Below are 19,385 nucleotides of genomic sequence, written 5' to 3'. Positions count from 1 at the left end.
TCCCTCACTCTCTCTCTCTGTGTCCCTCACTCTCTCTCGCTGTGTCCCTCACTCTCTCTCTCGCTGTGTCCCTCACTCTCTCTCGCTGTGTCCCTCACGCTCTCTCTCGCTGTGTCCCTCATTCTCTCTCGCTGTGCCCCTCACTCTCTCTCGCTGTGTCCCTCACTCTCTCTCGCAGAGTCCCTCACCCTCTCTCGCTGTGTCCCTCACTCTCTCTCTCTGCGTCCTTCACACTCTCTCGCTGTGTCCCTCACTCTGTCTCGCTGCGTCCCTCACTCTCTCTCTCTCTGCATCCCTCACACTCTCTCGCTGTGTCCCTCTCTCTCTCGCTGTGTCCCTCACTCTCTCTCGCTGCGTCCCTCACTCTCTCTCGCTGTGTCCCTCACTCTGTCTCGCTGCGTCCCTCACTCTCTCTCGCTGTGTCCCTCACTCTCTCGCTGTGTCCCTCACTCTCTCGCTGTGTCCCTCACTCTCTCTCGCTGCGTCCCTCACTCTCTCTCTCTCTGCATCCCTCACTCTCTCTCGCTGTGTCCCTCACTCTCTCTCGCTGCGTCCCTCACTCTCTCGCTGTGTCCCTCACTCTCTCTCTCGCTGTGTCCCTCACTCTCTCTCTCGCTGTGTCCCTCACTCTCTCTCGCTGTGTCCCTCACTCTCTCTCGCTGTGTCTCTCAGTCTCTCGCTGTGTCCCTCACTCTCTCTCGCTGTGTCCCTCACTCTCTCTCGCTGTGTCCCTCACTCTCTCTCGCTGCGTCCCTCACACTCTCTCTCTGTGTCCCTCACTCTCTCTCGCTGTGTCCCTCACTCTCTCTCGCTGCGTCCCTCACTCTCTCTCTCTCTGCATCCCTCACTCTCTCTCGCTGTGTCCCTCACTCTCTCTCGCTGCGTCCCTCACTCTCTCTCGCTGTGTCCCTCACTCTCTCTCGCTGTGTCCCTCACTCTCTCTCGCTGCGTCCCTCACTCTCTCGCTGTGTCCCTCACTCTCTCTCTCTGTGTCCCTCACTCTCTCTCGCTGTGTCCCTCACTCTCTCTCGCTGTGTCTCTCAGTCTCTCGCTGTGTCCCTCACTCTCTCTCGCTGTGTCCCTCACTCTCTCTCGCTGCGTCCCTCACTCTCTCTCGCTGTGTCCCTCACTCTCTCTCGCTGTGTCCCTCACTCTCTCTCGCTGTGTGCCTCACTCTCTCTCGCTGTGTGCCTCACTCTCTCGCTGTGTCCCTCACTCTCTCTCGCTGTGTCCCTCACTCTCTCTCGCTGCGTCCCTCACACTCTCTCTCTGTGTCCCTCACTCTCTCTCGCTGTGTCCCACACTCTCTCTCGCTGTGTCCCTCACTCTCTCTCGCTGTGTCCCTCACTCTCTCTCGCTGTGTCCCTCACTCTCTCTCGCTGCGTCCCTCACACTCTCTCTCTGTGTCCCTCACTCTCTCTCGCTGTGTCCCACACTCTCTCTCGCTGTGTCCCTCACTCTCTCTCGCTGCGTCCCTCACTCTCTCTCGCTGCGTCCCTCACTCTCTCTCGCTGTGTCCCTCACTCTCTCTCGCTGCGTCCCTCACTCTCTCTCGCTGTGTCCCTCACTCTCTCTCTCGCTGTGTCCCTCACTCTCTCTCGCTGTGTCCCTCAGTCTCTCTCGCTGTGTCCCTCACTCTCTCTCTCGCTGTGTCCCTCACTCTCTCTCGCTGTGTCCCTCACTCTCTCTCGCTGTGCCCCTCACTCTCTCTCTCTCGCTGTGTCCCTCACTCTCTCTCACTGTGTCCCTCACTGTCTCTCTCTGTGTCCCTCACTCTCTCTCGCTGTGCCCCTCACTCTCTCTCTCTGTGTCCCTCACTCTCTCTCGCTGTGTCCCTCACTCTCTCTCTCGCTGTGTCCCTCACTGTCTCTCGCTGTGTCCCTCACTCTCTCTCTCGCTGTGTCCCTCACTCTCTCTCGCTGTGTCCCTCACTCTCTCTCGCTGTGTCCCTCACTCTCTCTCTCGCTGTGTCCCTCACTGTCTCTCGCTGTGTCCCTCACTCTCTCTCGCTGTGTCCCTCACTGTCTCTCGCTGTGCCCCTCACTCTCTCTCGCTGTGTCCCTCACTGTCTCACGCTGTGTCCCTCACTCTCTCTCGCTGTGTCCCTCACTCTCTCTCGCTGTGTCCCTCACTCTCTCTCGCTGTGTCCCTCACTGTCTCTCGCTGTGTCCCTCACTCTCTCTCTCTGTGTCCCTCACTCTCTCTCGCTGCGTCCCTCACTCTCTCTCTGCGTCCCTCACCCTTTCTCTCTGCGTCCCTCACTCTCTCTCGCTGTGCCCCTCACTCTCTCTCGCTGTGTCCCTCACTCTCTCTCTCTGTGTCCCTCACTCTCTCTCGCTGTGTCCCTCACTCTCTCTCTCGCTGTGTCCCTCACTGTCTCTCGCTGTGTCCCTCACTCTCTCTCGCTGTGTCCCTCACTCTCTCTCGCTGTGTCCCTCACTCTCTCTCTCTGTGTCCCTCACTCTCTCTCGCTGTGTCCCTCACTCTCTCTCTCGCTGTGTCCCTCACTGTCTCTCGCTGTGTCCCTCACTCTCTCTCGCTGTGTCCCTCACTCTCTCTCTCTGTGTCCCTCACTCTCTCTCTCTCTGTGTCCCTCACTCTCTCTCGCTGTGTCCCTCACTCTCTCTCGCTGTGTCCCTCACTCTCTCTCTCTGTGTCCCTCACTCTCTCTCGCTGTGTCCCTCACTCTCTCTCTCGCTGTGTCCCTCACTGTCTCTCGCTGTGTCCCTCACTCTCTCTCGCTGTGTCCCTCACTCTCTCTCTCTGTGTCCCTCACTCTCTCTCGCTGTGTCCCTCACTCTCTCTCTCGCTGTGTCCCTCACTGTCTCTCGCTGTGTCCCTCACTCTCTCTCGCTGTGTCCCTCACTCTCTCTCGCTGTGTCCCTCACTCTCTCTCGCTGTGTCCCTCACTCTCTCTCGCTGTGTCCCTCACTGTCTCTCGCTGTGTCCCTCACTCTCTCTCGCTGTGTCCCTCACTCTCTCTCTCTGTGTCCCTCACTCTCTCTCTCTCTGTGTCCCTCACTGTCTCTCGCTGTGTCCCTCACTCTCTCTCTCTGTGTCCCTCACTCTCTCTCGCTGCGTCCCTCACTCTCTCTCTGCGTCCCTCACCCTTTCTCTCTGCGTCCCTCACTCTCTCTCGCTGTGTCCCTCACTCTCTCTCGCTGTGTCCCTCACTCTCTCTCGCTGTGCCCCTCACTCTCTCTCGCTGTGTCCCTCACTCTCTCTCTCTGTGTCCCTCACTCTCTCTCGCTGCGTCCCTCACCCTCTCTCTCTCTGTGTCCCTCACTCTCTCTCGCTGTGTCCCTCACTCTCTCTCGCTGTGTCCCTCACTCTCTCTCGCTGTGCTCCTCACTCTCTCTCGCTGTGTCCCTCACTCTCTCTCTCTGTGTCCCTCACTGTCTCTCTCTGCGTCCCTCACTCTCTCTCGCTGTGTCCCTCACTCTCTCTCGCTGTGTCCCTCACTCTCTCTCGCTGTGCTCCTCACTCTCTCTCGCTGTGTCCCTCACTCTCTCTCGCGGTGTCCCTCACTCTCTCTCGCTGTGCCCCTCACTCTCTCTCGCTGTGTCCCTCACTCTCTCTCTCGCTGTGTCCCTCACTTTCTCTCGCTGTGTCCCTCACTCTCTCTCTCTGTGTCCCTCACTCTCTCTCGCTGTGTCCCTCACTCTCTCTCTCGCTGTGTCCCTCACTCTCTCTCGCTGTGTCCCTCACGCTCTCTCTCGCTGTGTCCCTCATTCTCTCTCGCTGTGCCCCTCACTCTCTCTCGCTGTGTCCCTCACTCTCTCTCGCAGAGTCCCTCACCCTCTCTCGCTGTGTCCCTCACTCTCTCTCTCTGCGTCCTTCACACTCTCTCGCTGTGTCCCTCACTCTGTGTCGCTGCGTCCCTCACTCTCTCTCTCTCTGCATCCCTCACACTCTCTCGCTGTGTCCCTCACTCTCTCTCGCTGTGTCCCTCATTCTCTCTCTCGCTGTGTCCCTCACTCTCTCTCGCTGCGTCCCTCACTCTCTCTCGCTGTGTCCCTCACTCTGTCTCGCTGCGTCCCTCACTCTCTCTCGCTGTGTCCCTCACTCTCTCGCTGTGTCCCTCACTCTCTCGCTGTGTCCCTCACTCTCTCTCGCTGCGTCCCTCACTCTCTCTCTCTCTGCATCCCTCACTCTCTCTCGCTGTGTCCCTCACTCTCTCTCGCTGCGTCCCTCACTCTCTCGCTGTGTCCCTCACTCTCTCTCTCTCTGTCCCTCACTCTCTCTCTCGCTGTGTCCCTCACTCTCTCTCGCTGTGTCTCTCAGTCTCTCGCTGTGTCCCTCACTCTCTCTCGCTGTGTCCCTCACTCTCTCTCGCTGTGTCCCTCACTCTCTCTCGCTGCGTCCCTCACACTCTCTCTCTGTGTCCCTCACTCTCTCTCGCTGTGTCCCTCACTCTCTCTCGCTGCGTCCCTCACTCTCTCTCTCTCTGCATCCCTCACTCTCTCTCGCTGTGTCCCTCACTCTCTCTCGCTGCGTCCCTCACTCTCTCTCGCTGTGTCCCTCACTCTCTCTCGCTGTGTCCCTCACTCTCTCTCGCTGCGTCCCTCACTCTCTCGCTGTGTCCCTCACTCTCTCTCTCTGTGTCCCTCACTCTCTCTCGCTGTGTCCCTCACTCTCTCTCGCTGCGTCCCTCACTCTCTCGCTGTGTCCCTCACTCTCTCTCTCGCTGTGTCCCTCACTCTCTCTCGCTGTGTCTCTCAGTCTCTCGCTGTGTCCCTCACTCTCTCTCGCTGTGTCCCTCACTCTCTCTCGCTGTGTCCGTCACTCTCTCTCGCTGTGTGCCTCACTCTCTCTCGCTGTGTCCCTCACTCTCTCTCTCGCTGTGTCCCTCACTCTCTCTCGCTGTGTCCCTCACTCTCTCTCGCTGTGTCCCTCACTCTCTCTCGCTGTGTCCCTCACTCTCTCGCTGTGTCCCTCACTCTCTCTCGCTGTGTCCCTCACTCTCTCTCGCTGCGTCCCTCACACTCTCTCTCTGTGTCCCTCACTCTCTCTCGCTGTGTCCCACACTCTCTCTCGCTGTGTCCCTCACTCTCTCTCGCTGTGTCCCTCACTCTCTCTCGCTGTGTCCCTCACTCTCTCTCGCTGTGTCCCTCACTCTCTCTCTCTGCGTCCCTCACTCTCTCTCGCTGTGTCCCTCACTCTCTCGCTGTGTCCCTCACTCTCTCTCTCGCTGTGTCCCTCACTCTCTCTCTCTGTGCCCCTCACTCTCTCTCGCTGTGTCCCTCACTGTCTCTCTCTGTGTCCCTCACTCTCTCGCTGTGTCCCTCACTCTCTCTCGCTGTGTCCCTCACTCTCTCTCGCTGTGCCCCTCACACTCTCTCTCTCTGCGTCCCTCACTCTCTCTCGCTGTGTCCCTCACTCTCTCGCTGTGTCCCTCACACTCTCTCTGTGTTCCTCACTCTCTCTCGCTGTGTCCCTCACTCTCTCTCGCTGTGTCCCTCACTCTCTCTCTGTCCCTCACTCTCTCTCGCTGTGTCCCTCACTCTCTCTCTCTGTGTCCCTCACTCTCTCTCGCTGTGTCCCTCACTCTCTCTCGCTGTGTCCCTCACTCTCTCTCTCTGTGTCCTTCACTCTCTCTCGCTGTGTCCCTCACTCTCTCTCGCTGTGTCCCTCACTCTCTCTCGCTGCGTCCCTCACTCTCTCGCTGTGTCCCTCACTCTCTCTCGCTGTGTCCCTCACTCTGTCTCGCTGTGTCCCTCACTCTCTCTCGCTGCGTCCCTCACTCTCTCTCTCTGTGTCCCTCACTCTCTCTCTCTGTGTCCCTCACTCTCTCTCGCTGTGTCCCTCACTCTCTCTCGCTGTGTCCCTCACTCTCTCTCTCGCTGTGTCCCTCACACTCTCTCTCTGTGTCCCTCACTCTCTCTCGCTGTGTCCCTCACTCTCTCTCGCTGTGTCCCTCACTCTCTCTCGCTGTGTCCCTCACTCTCTCTCGCTGTATCCCTCACTCTCTCTCGCTGTGCCCCTCACTCTCTCTCTGTGTCCCTCACTCTCTCTCTCGCTGTGTCCCTCACTCTCTCTCGCTGTGTCCCTCACTCTCTCTCTGTGTCCCTCACTCTCTCTCGCTGTGTCCCTCACTCTCTCTGTGTCCCTCACTCTCTCTCGCTGTGTCCCTCACTCTCTCTCGCTGTGTCCCTCACTCTCTCTCGCTGTGCCCCTCACTCTCTCGCTGTGTCCCACACTCTCTCTCGCTGCGTCCCTCACTCTCTCTCGCTGTGTCCCTCACTCTCTCTCGCTGTGTCCCTCACTCTCTCTCGCTGTGTCCCTCACTCTCTCTCTCTGTGTCCCTCACTCTCTCTCGCTGTGTCCCTCACTCTCTCTCGCTGTGCCCCTCACTCTCTCTCGCTGTGCCCCTCACTCTCTCTCTGTGTCCCTCACTCTCTCTCTGTGTCCCTCACTCTCTCTCGCTGTGTCCCTCACTCTCTCTCTCTGTGTCCCTCACTCTCTCTCGCTGTGTCCCTCACTCTCTCTCGCTGTGTCCCTCACTCTCTCTCGCTGTGTCCCTCACTCTCTCTCTCTGTGTCCCTCACTCTCTCTCGCTGTGTCCCTCACTCTCTCTCGCTGTGCCCCTCACTCTCTCTCGCTGTGCCCCTCACTCTCTCTCTGTGTCCCTCACTCTCTCTCTCTGTCCCTCACTCTCTCTCGCTGTGTCCCTCACTCTCTCTCGCTGCGTCCCTCACTCTCTCTCTCGCTGTGTCTCTCACTCTCTCTCGCTGCGCCCCTCACTCTCTCTCGCTGTGTCCCTCACTCTCTCTCTCTCTGTGTCCCTCACTCTCTCTCGCTGTGTCCCTCACACTCTCTCGCTGTGTCCCTCACTCTCTCTCGCTGTGTCCCTCACTCTCTCTCGCTGTGCCCCTCACTCTCTCTCGCTGTGTCCCTCACTCTCTCTCTCGCTGTGTCCCTCACTCTCTCTCGCTGTGTCCCTCACTCTCTCTCTCTCTGTGTCCCTCACTCTCTCTCTCTGCGTCCCTCACTCTCTCTCGCTGTGTCCCTCACTCTCTCTCTCGCTGTGTCCCTCACTCTCTCTCGCTGTGTCCCTCACTCTCTCTCTCTCTGTGTCCCTCACTCTCTCTCGCTGCGTCCCTCACTCTCTCTCGCTGCGCCCCTCACTCTCTCTCGCTGTGTCCCTCACTCTCTCTCTCTCTGTGTCCCTCACTCTCTCTCGCTGTGTCCCTCACACTCTCTCGCTGTGTCCCTCACTCTCTCTCGCTGTGTCCCTCACTCTCTCTCGCTGTGCCCCTCACTCTCTCTCGCTGTGTCCCTCACTCTCTCTCTCTCTGTGTCCCTCACTCTCTCTCGCTGCGTCCCTCACTCTCTCTCGCTGCGCCCCTCACTCTCTCTCGCTGTGTCCCTCACTCTCTCTCTCTCTGTGTCCCTCACTCTCTCTCGCTGTGTCCCTCACTGTCTCTCTCGCTGTGTCCCTCACTCTCTCTCGCTGTGTCTCTCACTCTCTCTCTCTCTGTGTCCCTCACTCTCTCTCGCTGTGTCCCTCACTGTCTCTCTCGCTGTGTCCCTCACTCTCTCTCGCTGTGTCCCTCACTCTCTCTCTCGCTGTGTCTCTCACTCTCTCTCGCTGTGTCCCTCACTCTCTCTCTCTCTGTGTCCCTCACTCTCTCTCGCTGCGTCCCTCACTCTCTCTCGCTGCGCCCCTCACTCTCTCTCGCTGTGTCCCTCACTCTCTCTCTCTCTGTGTCCCTCACTCTCTCTCGCTGTGTCCCTCACTGTCTCTCTCTCTGTGTCCCTCACTCTCTCTCGCTGTGTCCCTCACACACTCTCGCTGCGTCCCTCACTCTCTCTCGCTGTGTCCCTCACTCTCTCTCGCTGTGTCCCTCACTCTCTCTCTGTGCCCCTCACTCTCTCTCGCTGTGTCCCTCACTCTCTCTCTCGCTGTGTCCCTCACTCTCTCTCGCTGTGTCCCTCACTCTCTCTCTCTCTGTGTCCCTCACTCTCTCTCGCTGCGTCCCTCACTCTCTCTCGCTGTGTCCCTCACTCTCTCTCGCTGTGTCCCTCACTCTCTCTCTTGCTGTGTCCCTCACTCTCTCTCTGTGCCCCTCACTCACTCTCGCTGTGTCCCTCACTCTCTCTCTCGCTGTGTCCCTCACTCTCTCTCTCTCTGTGTCCCTCACTCTCTCTCGCTGCGTCCCTCACTCTCTCTCGTTGCGTCCCTCTCTCTCTCGCTGTGTCCCTCACACTCTCTCTCTCTGTCCCTCACTCTCTCTCGCTGTGTCCCTCACTCTCTCTCGCTGTGTCCCTCACTCACTCTCGCTGTGTCCCTCACTCTCTCTCTCGCTGTGTCCCTCACACACTCTCGCTGCGTCCCTCACTCTCTCTCGCTGTGTCCCTCACTCTCTCTCGCTGTGCCCCTCACTCTCTCTCGCTGTGTCCCTCACTCTCTCTCTGCGTCCCTCACTCTCTCTCGCTGTGTCCCTCACTCTCTCTCGCTGTGTCCCTCACTCTCTCTCGCTGTGTCCCTCACTCTCTCTCTCGCTGTGTCCCTCACTCTCTCTCGCTGTGTCCCTCACTCTCTCTCTGCGTCCCTCACTCTCTCTCGCTGTGTCCCTCACTCTCTCTCGCTGTGTCCCTCACTCTCTCTCGCTGTGTCCCTCACTCTCTCTCTCGCTGTGTCCCTCAGTCTCTCTCGCTGTGTCCCTCACTCTCTCTCTCGCTGTGTCCCTCACTCTCTCTCTGTGTCCCTCACTCTCTCTCTCGCTGTGTCCCTCACTCTCTCTCGCTGTGTCCCTCACTCTCTCTCGCTGTGTCCCTCACTCTCTCTCTCTGTGCCCCTCACTCTCTCTTGCTGTGTTCCTCACTCTCTCTCGCTGTGTCTCTCACTCTCTCTCTGTGTCCCTCACTCTCTCTCTCTGTGTCCCTCACTCTCTCTCTGTGTCCCTCACTCTCTCTCTCGCTGTGTCCCTCACTCTCTCTCGCTGTGTCCCTCACTCTCTCTCGCTGTGTCCCTCACTCTCTCTCTCTGTGCCCCTCACTCTCTCTTGCTGTGTCCCTCACTCTCTCTCGCTGTGTCTCTCACTCTCTCTCTGTGTCCCTCACTCTCTCTCTCTGTGTCCCTCACTCTCTCTCTCTCTGTGTCCCTCACTCTCGCTCGCTGTGTCCCTCACTCTCTCTCGCTGTGTCCCTCACTCTCGCTCGCTGTGTCCCTCACTCTCTCTCGCTGTGTCCCTCACTCTCTCTCTCTGTGCCCCTCACTCTCTCTTGCTGTGTCCCTCACTCTCTCTCGCTGTGTCCCTCACTCTCTCTTGCTGTGTCCCTCACTCTCTCGCTGTGTCCCTCACTCTCTCTCACTGTGTCCCTCACTCTCTCTCGCTGCGTCCCTCACTCTCTCTCGCTGTGTCCCTCACTCTCTCTCGCTGTGTCCCTCACTCTCTCTCGCTGTGTCCCACACTCTCTCTCGCTGTGTCCCTCACTCTCTCTCGCTGTGTCCCTCACTGTCTCTCTCTGTGTCCCTCACTCTCTCTCGCTGTGTCCCTCACTCTCTCTCGCTGTGTCCCTCACTCTCTCGCTGTGTCCCTCACTCTCTCTCGCTGTGCCCCTCACTCTCTCTCGCTGTGCCCCTCACTCTCTCTCGCTGTGTCCCTCACTCTCTCTCGCTGTGTCACTCACACTCTCTCGCTGCGTCCCTCACTGTCTCTCTCTGTGTCCCTCACTCTCTCTCGCTGTGCCCCTCACTCTCTCTCTTGCTGTGTCCCTCACTCTCTCTCTCTTGCCTGAAGTGCCACAAATGTTGTCAAGTGCAGTGCGAGGCGTACCTCAATGTTTCAGTCTTACTGAGAAACTGTCAGCCCACCGGACAACATTTCTGTACAATAGGATTGAAGCACAAGTTCAAATAGTTTTGTTTCAAAGTTTAAAATTCCCAGTCATTTTTCTGTGCAGCTTTCGGAATCTGTCAGTGGAATTTAGGTTATACAGGCAAATGTTAACAAGAGTATTGGGAATGGATTGGAAGTTTTGATGGAGATATTCCTGCATTATGGAAATGTGTGAGATCTATTTAGGGTTAGGGAATGGATTGATCAAAGGATGTATTTTTTTGTTATCTATATCAGACTGACAACCTTGAAGATTCACAACTTCCATGTGCTGTGAGGAAGGATTGATTAACCAAGGCCTATTATTCAAATACTTCAGACAAGTGACAAAACAACAGTAACAGAGAATATACAAACAGAGACAAGCAGACACCTGTAATCGGAGCTTAAACTTCACGTTTGAATGTGAAGGGCTGAAATAAACAAGAGTCCACCCTGGGATTCGGTGCAATTTGAGTTCTGCTTTTCCATAAAATAAATATAACTATCTGCAATGAAAAATTCTTTGGACAGGACAGAGGGATTTTGTGAGTTAAACACAACTTCATTTCTGCCTCCATTTGGAGAGAAGATTCCTGGCCACAAAAACAAAGCTCATTGCAAAGTTTCACTTCATATTTTACATGTTGTTCACAGACAGATTTCTTCAATGAGCTGCTCTATAAATCTGGATTCAATTTGACTTTTTCTCACTGAGAGATGAAAAGTTTATTCCTGAATCAATACAGGGTCATCGGCAACAACATAATTTTATTAGACAGTGAGGATCAATGGGATTTTTCACTGAAATCCTCTGATGTCAATTCCTGAGATTAGAATTTGTAATGAAACAATTTGGATTCAATGAAAACGGTCAGTTTAATAACCCCAATGTCCTGACTGCCTCACGTCCTGGCACCCTCACACCCTCACACCCTCATGTCCCCTAACTCTCGATCCCTGACCCACTCACGCCTCCGAAACCTCAGATCCTGACCCGCTGTGTACCTCTTTCTGTGTGTGTGTCCCTTACTCTGTCTGTGTGCCCACCTCTCACTGTCCCTCTCTGGATCCCTCTCTCCCTCTGTGTCCCTCTCCCTCGCTGTCTGTGTCCTTCTATCTCACTCTATCCCTCTCTTTCACTGCGTACCTCTTTCTATCTGTCTCACTCTCTCTGTGTCCCTCTCCCTCTATGTGTCCCCGTCTCTCTGTCTCTCTGGCTGTGTTCCTCGCTCTCTCGCTGTGTCCCTCTCTCTCTCGCTGTGTCCCCGTCCCTCTCGCTGTGTCCCCCTCTCTCTCTCGCTGCGTCCCTCACTCTCTCTCGCTGCGTCCCTCTCTCTCTCGCTGTGTCCCCCTCTCTCTCGCTGTGTTCCTCGCTCTCTCGCTGTGTCCCTCTCTCTCTCGCTGTGTACCCGTCCCTCTCGCTGTCCCCCCCTCTCTCTCGCTGTGTCCCTCACTCTCTCTCGCTGTGTCCCTTTCTCACTCGCTGTGCCCCTCTCTCTCTCTCGCTGCGGTCCTCTCTCACTCGCTGTGTCCCTCTCTCTCTCGCTGTGTCCCTCACTCTCTCGCTGTGTACCCGTCCCTCTCGCTGTGTCCCCCTCTCTCTCGTTGTGTCCCTCTCTCTCTCGCTGTGTTCCTCGCTCTCTCGCTGTGTACCCGTCCCTCTCGCTGTGTCCCCCTCTCTCTCTCGCTGCGTCCCTCACTCTCTCTCGCTGTGTCCCTTTCTCACTCGCTGCGTCCCTCACTCTCTCTCGCTGTGTCCCTTTCTCACTCGCTGTGCCCCTCTCTCTCTCTCGCTGCGGTCCTCTCTCACTCCTGTGTCCCTCTCTCTCTCGCTGTGTCCCTCACTCTCTCGCTGTGTACCCGTCCCTCTCGCTGTGTCCCCCTCTCTCTCGTTGTGTCCCTCTCTCTCTCGCTGTGTCCCTTGCTCTCTGTGTCCCTTGCTCTCTCTGTGTCCCCCTCTCTCTCGTTGTGTCCCTCTCTCTCTCTGTCCCTCACTCTCTCTGTCCCTCACTCTCTGTGTCCCTTGCTCTCTCTGTGTCCCCCTCACTCTCTCTGTGTCCCCCTCTCTCTCTCTGTGTCCCTCGCTCTCTCTGTCCCTCACTCTCTGTGTCCCTCGCTCTCTCTGTGTCCCTCGCTCTCTCTGTGCCCCTCGCTCTGTCTGTGTCCCTCGGTCTGTGTCCCTCACTCTCTCTGTGTCCCTCACTCTCTGTGTCCCTCGCTCTCTCTGTGTCCCTCGCTCTCTCTGTTTCCCTCGCTCTCTATGTGTGACCCTCACTCTCTCTGTTTCCCTCGCTCTCAGTGTTCCTCACTCTCTGTGTTCCTCGCTCTCTCTGTGTGTCCCTCGCTCTCTATGTCCCTTGCTCTCTCTGTGTCCCTGGCTCTGTCTGTGTCCCTTGCTCTCTGTGTCCCTCGCTCTCTCTGTGTCCCTCACTCTCTCTGTGTCCCTCCCTTTCTGTGTGTCCCTCGCTCTCTCTGTGTCCCTCGCTCTCTCAGTGTCCCTCGGTCTGTGACCCTCGCTCTGTCTGTGTCCCTCCCTTTCTGTGTGTCCCTCGGGCTCTCTGTGTCCCTCGCGCTCTCTGTGTCCCTCGTGCACTGCGTCCCTCACTCTCTGTGTCCCTCGTTCTCTGTGTTAATCGCTCTCTGTGTCCCTCGCTCTCTGTGTCCCTCACTCTCTGTGTCCCTCGTACTCTCTGTGTCCCTCACTCTGTTTCCCTCACTCTCTGTGTCCCTCGCTCTTTGTGTCCCTCGCTCTCTCTGTCTCTCTCGCTGTGTTCCTCGCTCTCTCGCTGTGTTCCTCGCTCTCTCTCGCTGTGTACCCGTCCCTTTCGATGTGTCCCCCTCTCTCTCTCGCTGTGTCCCTTGCTCTCTGTGTCCCTTGCTCTCTGCGTCCCTTGCTCTCTCTGTGTCCCCCTCCCTCTCGTTGTGTCCCTCTCTCTCTCTCGCTGTGTCCCTTGATCTCTGTGTCCCTCACTCTCTGTGTCCCTCGCTCTCTCTGTGTCCCTCTTCCTCCATGTGTCCCTCGCTCTCTCTGTGTCCCTCGCTCTAGCTGTGTCCCTCGCTCTCTCTGTGTCCCTTGCTCTCTGTGTCCCTTGCTCTCTCTGTGTCCATCGCTCTCTCTGTGTCCCCCGCTCTCTCAGTGTCCCTCGGTCTGTGACCCTCGCTCTGTCTGTGTCCCTCCCTTTCTGTGTGTCCCTCGGGCTCTCTGTGTCCCTCGCGCTCTCTGTGTCCCTCGTGCACTGTGTCCCTCACTCTCTGTGTCCCTCGTTCTCTGTGTCCCTCGCTCTCTGTGTCCCTCGTGCTCTGTGTCCCTCGCTCGTTGTGTCCCTCGCTCTCTCTGTCTCTCTCGCTGTGTTCCTCGCTCTCTCGCTGTGTCCCTCTCTCTCTAGCTGTGTACCCGTCCCTCTCGATGTGTCCCCCTCTCTCTCTCGCTGCGTCCCTCACTCTCTCTCGCTGCGTCCCTCTCTCTCTCGCTGCGTCCCTCACTCTCTCTCGCTGCGTCCCTCTCTCTCTCGCTGTGTCCCCCTCTCTCTCGCTGTGTTCCTCGCTCTCTCGCTGTGTCCCTCTCTCTCTCGCTGTGTAGCCGTCCCTCTCGCTGTGTCCCCCTCTCTCTCTCTCGCTGTGTTCCTCGCTCACTCGCTGTGTCCCTCTCTCTCTCGCTGTGTACCCGTCCCTCTCGCTGTGTACCCCTCTCTCTCGCTGTGTTCCCCGCTCTCTCGCTGTGTCCCTCTCTCTCTTTCGCTGTGTCATAGATTATCATAGAATTTATAGTGCAGAAGGTGGCCATTCGGCCCATCGAGTCTGCACCGGCTCTTGGAAAGAGCACGCCACCCAAGGTCAACACCGCCACCCTATCCCCATAACCCAGTAACCCCACAACGCTAAGGGCAATTTTGGACACTAAGGGCAATTTATCATGGCCAATCCACCTAACCTGCACATCTTTGGACTGTGGGAGGAAACCGGAGCACCCGGAGGAAACCCACGCACACACGGGGAGGATGTGCAGACTCCGCACAGAGAGTGACCCAAGCCGGAATCGAACCCGGGACCCTGGAGCTGTGAAACAATTGTGCTATCCACAAGGCTACCGTGCTGTCCCACTCTCTCTCGCTGTGTCCCTCCCTCACTCGGTGTGCTCCTCTCTCTCTCGCTGTGCCCCTCACTCTCTCTCGCTGTGGTCCTCTCTCACTCGCTGTGTCCCTCTCTCTCTCGCTGTGTCCCTCACTGTCTCGCCGTGTACCCGTCCCTCTCGCAGTGTCCCCCTCTCTCTCATTGTGTCCCTTTCTCTCTCGCTGTGTCCCTTGCTCTCTGTGTCCCTTGCTCTCTGTGTCCCTTGCTCTCTGTGTGTCCGCCTCTCTCTCGTTGTGTCCCTCTCTCTCTCGCTGTGTCCCTTGCTCTCTGTGCCTCTCACTCTCTGTGTCCCTCGCTCTCTCTGTGTCCCTCGCTCTCTCTGTGTCCCTCGCTCTCTCTGTGTCCCTCTTCCTCCATTTGTCCTTCGCTCTCTCTGTATCCCTCGCTCTAGCTGTGTCCCTCGCTCTCGCTGTACCCTCGCTCTCCCTGTGTCCCTCGCTCTCTCTGTGTCCCTCGCTCTCGCTGTGTCCCTTGCTCTCTGTGTCCCTTGCTCTCTGTGTCCCTCGCTCTCTCTCTGTCCATCGCTCTCTCTGTGTCCCTCGCTCTCCATGTGTCCATCGCTCTCTCTGTGTCCCTCGCTCTCGCTGTGTCCCTCGCTCTCGCTGTGTCCCTCGCTCTCTCTGGGTCCCTCGCTCTCGCTGTGTCCCTTGCTCTCTGTGTCCCTCGCTCTCTCTGTGTCCATCGCTCTCCCTGTGTCCCTTGCTCTCTGTGTCCCTCGCTCTCTCTTTGTGTCCCTCGCTCTCTCTGTGTCCCTCGCTCTCCCTGCGTCCCTCACTCTCTTTGTGTCCCTCGCTCTCGCTGTGTCCCTCGCTCTCTGTGTCCCTCGCTCTCTCTGTGTCCCTCGCTCTCGCTGTGTCCCTCTCCCTCCATGTGTCCCTCGCTCTCTCTGCGTCCCTCGCTCTCTCTGTGTCCCTTGCTCTCTCTGTGTCCCTCGCTCTCTCTGTGTCCCTCTCCCTCCATGTGTCCCTCTCCCTCCATGTGTCCCTCGCCCTCTCTGTGTCCCTCGCGCTCTCTGTATCCCTCAGTCTCTGTGTCCCTCACTCTCTCTGGGTCCCACTCTCTCTGTGTCCCTCGCTCTCTCTGTGTCCCTCGCTCTCGCTGTGTCCCTCGCTCTCTCTGTGTCCCTTGCTCTCTCTGTGTCCCTCGCTCTCTCTGTGACCCTCTCCCTCCATGTGTCCCTCTCCCTCCATGGTCCCCCTCTCTTTGTCTCTCTCGCTGTGTCCAACTCTCTCCCTCTGTCCCACTCTCTCTCGCTGCGTTCCTCACTGTCCCTCTCTCTCAGTCCCTCTCACTCTGTGTCCCTCTTTCTCTGTGTCCCTCTTTCTCTGTGTTCCTGTCTCTCTGTCTCTCTCTCAGTGCCCCTCTCTCTCTGTGTCCCTCTCTCTCTGTCCATCGCTCTCTGTGTCCCTCGTGCTCTCTGTGTCCCTCGCGCTCTCTGTGTCCCTCGTTCTCTCTGTGTCCCTCGCTCTCTCTGGGTCCCTCACTCTCTCTGTGTCCCTCCCTTTCTGTGTGTCCCTCGCTCTCTCTGTTTCCCTCGCTCTCTGTGTCCCTCACTCTCTGTGCCCCTCGCTCTCTCTGTGTCCCTCGCTCTCTCTGTGTCCCTCACTCTCTGTGCCCCTCGCTCTCTCTGTGTCACTCGCTCTCTCTGTGTGTCCCTCGCTCTCTGTGCCCTTCGCTCTCTGTGTCCCTCGCTCTCTGTGTTTCCCTCGCTCTCTGTGTCCCTCACTCTCTGTGCCCCTCGCTCTCTGTGTCCCTCGCTCTCTCTGTGTCCCTCACTCTCTGTGCCCCTCACTCTCTCTGTGTCCCTCGCTCTCTGTGTTTCCCTCGCTCTCTGTGTCCCTCACTCTCTGTGCCCCTCGCTCTCTGTGTCCCTCGCTCTCTCTGTGTCCCTCACTCTCTGTGCCCCTCGCTCTCTCTGTGTCCCTCGCTCTCGCTGTGTCCCTCACTCTCTCTGTGTCCCTCCCTTTCTGTGTGTCCCTCACTCTCTCTGTGTCCCTCGCTCTCTCTGTGCCCCTCAGTCTGTGTCCCTCGCTCTCTCTGTGTCCCTCGCTCTCTCTGTGTCCCTGGCTTTGTCTGTGTCACTCGCTCTCTCTGTGTGTCCCTCGCTCTCTGTGCCCCTCGCTCTCTCTGTGTCCCTGGCTTTGTGTGTGTCACTCGCTCTCTCTGTGTGTCCCACGCTCTCTGTGCCCCTCGCTCTCTGTGCCCCTTGCTCTCTCTGTGTCCCTCGCTCTCTCTGTGTCCCTCACTCTCTCTGTGTCCCTCTCTTTCTGTGTGTCCCTCGCTCTCTCTGTGTCCCTGGCTTTGTCTGTGTCCCTCGCTCTCTCTGTGTCCCTCGCTCTCTGTGTCCCTCCCTTTCTGTGTGTCCCTCGCTCTCTCTGTGTCCCTCACTCTCTCTGTGTCCCTCCCTTTCTGTGTGTCCCTCGCTCTCTCTGTGTCCCTCACTCTCTCTGTGTCCCTCCCTTTCTGTGTGTCCCTCGCTCTCTCTGTGTCCCTCACTCTCTCTGTGTCCCTCCCTTTCTGTGTGTCCCTTGTTCTCTGTGTCCATGGCTTTGTCTGTGTCACTCGCTCTCTCTGTGTGTCCCTCGCTCTCTGTGCCCCTCGCTCTCTGTGCCCCTCGCTCTCTCTGTGTCCCTCGCTCTCTCTGTGTCCCTCGCTCTCTCTGTGTCCCTCACTCTCTCTGTGTCCCTCCCTTTCTGTGTGTCCCTCGCTCTCTCTGTGTCCCGCACTCTCTCTGTGTCCCTCGGTCTGTGACCCTCGCTCTGTCTGTGTCCCTCCCTTTCTGTGTGTCCCTCGGGATCTCTGTGTCCCTCACACTCTCTGTGTCCCTCGTGCACTGTGTCCCTCACTCTCTGTGTCCCTCGTTCTCTGTGTTAATCGCTCTCTGTGTCCCTCGCTCTCTGTGTCCCTCGTGCTCTGTGTCCCTCGCTCTTTGTGTCCCTCGCTCTCTGTGCCCCTCGCTCTCTCTGTGTCCCTCACTCTCTCTGTGTCCCTCTCCCTCTCTCTCTGTGTCCCTCGCGCTCTGGGTGTAGCTCGGTCTGTGACCCTTGCTCTGTCTGTGTCCCTCACTCTGTCTGTGTCCCTCGGTCTGTGTCCCTCACTCTCTGTGTCCCTCACTCTCTCTGTGTCCCTCGCTCTCTCTGTTTCCCTCGCTCTCTCTGTTTCCCTCGCTCTCGCTGTGTCCCTTGCTCTCTGTGTCCCTTGCTCTCTCTGTGTCCATCGCTCTCTCTGTGTCCCTCGCTCTCTCAGTGTCCCTCGGTCTGTGACCCTCGCTCTCTCTGTGTCCCTCCCTTTCTGTGTGTCCCTCGGGCTCTCTGTGGCCCTCGCGCTCTCTGTGTCCCTCGTGCACTGTGTCCCTCACTCTCTGTGTCCCTCGTTCTCTGTGTTATTCGCTCTCTGGGTCCCTCGCTCTCTGTGTCCCTCGCTCTCTCTGTGTCCCTCGCTCTCTCTGTGTCCCTAGCTCACTCTGTGTCCCTCGCTCTCTCTGTGTGTCCCTCGCTCTCTCTGTGTCCCTCGCTCTCTCTGTGTCCCTCACTCTCTCTGTGTCCCTTGCTCTCTCTGTGTCCCTCGCTCACTCTGTGTCCCTCGCTCTCCCTGTGTCCCTGGTTTTGTGTCCCTCGCTCTGCCGATGTCACTCCCTTTCTGTGTGTCCCTCGCGCTCGCATTGTCCCTGGCGCTCTGCGTCCCTCACTCTCTCTGTGTCCCTCACTCTCTGTATCCCTCACTCTCTCTGTGTCCCTCGCTCTCTGTGTCCCTCGCTCTCTGTGTCCCTCGCTCTCTGTGTCCCTCGCTCTCTCTGTGTCCCTCGCTCTCTCTGTGTCCCTCGTTCTCTGTGTGTCCCTCGCTCTCTCTATGTCCCTCGCTCTCTATGTGTCCCTCGCTCTTTCTGTGTTCCCCGCTCTCTGTGTCCCTCGCGCTCTCTGTGTCGCTCGTGCTCTCTGTGTCCCTCGCTCACTGTGTCCCTCGCTCTCTGTTTGTCCCTCGCTCTCTCTGTGTCCCTCGCTCTCTCTGTGACCCTCGCTCTCTGTGTCCCTCGCGCTCTCTGTGTCCCTCGCGCTCTCTGTGTCCCTCGCGCTCTCTGTGTCCGTCGCGCTCTCTGTGTCCCTCGTTCTCTGTGTCCCTCGCTCTCTGTGTCCCTCAATCTCTGTGTCCCTCTCTCACTCTGTGTCCCTCGCTCTCTGTGTCCCACACTCTGTGTCCCTCGCTCTCTGTGTCCCTCGCGCTCACTGTGTCCCTCACGCTCTCTGTGCCCCTCACTCTCTGTGTCCCTCGCTCTCTGTGTCCCTCGCTCTCTGTGTCCCACACTCTCTGTGTCCCACACTCTCTGTGTCCCTTGCCCTTTGTGTCCCTCGCTCTCTGTGTCCCTCACTCTTTGTGTCCCTCATGCTCTGTGCTACTCGCTCTCTGTGTCCCTCGCTCTCTGTGTCCCACACTCTTCGTGTCCCTCGCTCTGTGAGTCGCCCACTCTCTGTGTCCCTCACTCTCTGTGTCCCTCGCTCTCTGTGTCCCACACTATCTGTGTCCCTCGCTCTCTGTGTCCCTCGCGCTCACTGTGTCCCTCACGCTCTCTGTGCCCCTCACTCTCTGTGTCCCTCGCTCTCTGTGTCCCTCGCTCTCTGTGTCCCACACTCTCTGTGTCCCACACTCTCTGTGTCCCTTGCCCTTTGTGTCCCTCGCTCTCTGTGTCCCTCACTCTTTGTGTCCCTCATGCTCTGTGCTACTCGCTCTCTGTGTCCCTCGCTCTCTGTGTCCCACACTCTCTGTGTCCCTCGCTCTGTGAGTCGCCCACTCTCTGTGTCCCTCACTCTCTGTGTCCCTCGCTCTCTGTGTCCCACACTATCTGTGTCCCTCGCTCTCTGTGTCCCTCGTGCTCTGTGTCCCTCGCTCTTTGTGTCCCTCGCTCTCTCTGTGTCCCTCGCGCTCTCTGTGTAGCTCGGTCTGTGACCCTCGCTCTGTCTGTGTCCCTCCCTTTCTGTGTGTCCCTCGCTCCCTCTGTGTCCCTGGCTCTCTGTGTCCCTCGCTCTCTCTCTGCTCTCTGTGTCCCTTGCTCTCTGTGTCCCACACTCTCTGTGTCCCTCGCTCTCTGTGTCCCTCACTCTTTGTGTCCCTCATGCTCTGTGCTACTCGCTCTGTGTGTCTCTCGCTTTCTGTGTCCCACACTCTCTGTGTCCCTCGCTCTGTGTGTCCCTCACTCTCTGTGTCCCTCACTCTCTGTGTCTCTCGCTCTCTGTGTCCCACACTCTCTGTGTCCCTCGCTCTCTCTGTGTCCCTCGCGCTCTCTGTGTAGCTCGGTCTGTGACCCTCGCTCTGTCTGTGTCCCTCCCTTTCTGTGTGTCCCTCGCTCTCGCTGTGTCCCTCGCGCTCTCTGTGTCCCTCGCTCTCTCTGTGCCCCTCACTCTCTCTGTGTCCCTCGCTCTCCCTGAGTCGCTC

Source organism: Scyliorhinus torazame, unplaced genomic scaffold (genome assembly GCF_047496885.1).
Source record: "Scyliorhinus torazame isolate Kashiwa2021f unplaced genomic scaffold, sScyTor2.1 scaffold_208, whole genome shotgun sequence".
NCBI classification, from domain to species: Eukaryota; Metazoa; Chordata; class Chondrichthyes; order Carcharhiniformes; family Scyliorhinidae; genus Scyliorhinus; species Scyliorhinus torazame.
The sequence above is the reverse complement of the archived record's forward strand: the minus strand, read 5'-3'. Positions refer to the sequence as shown.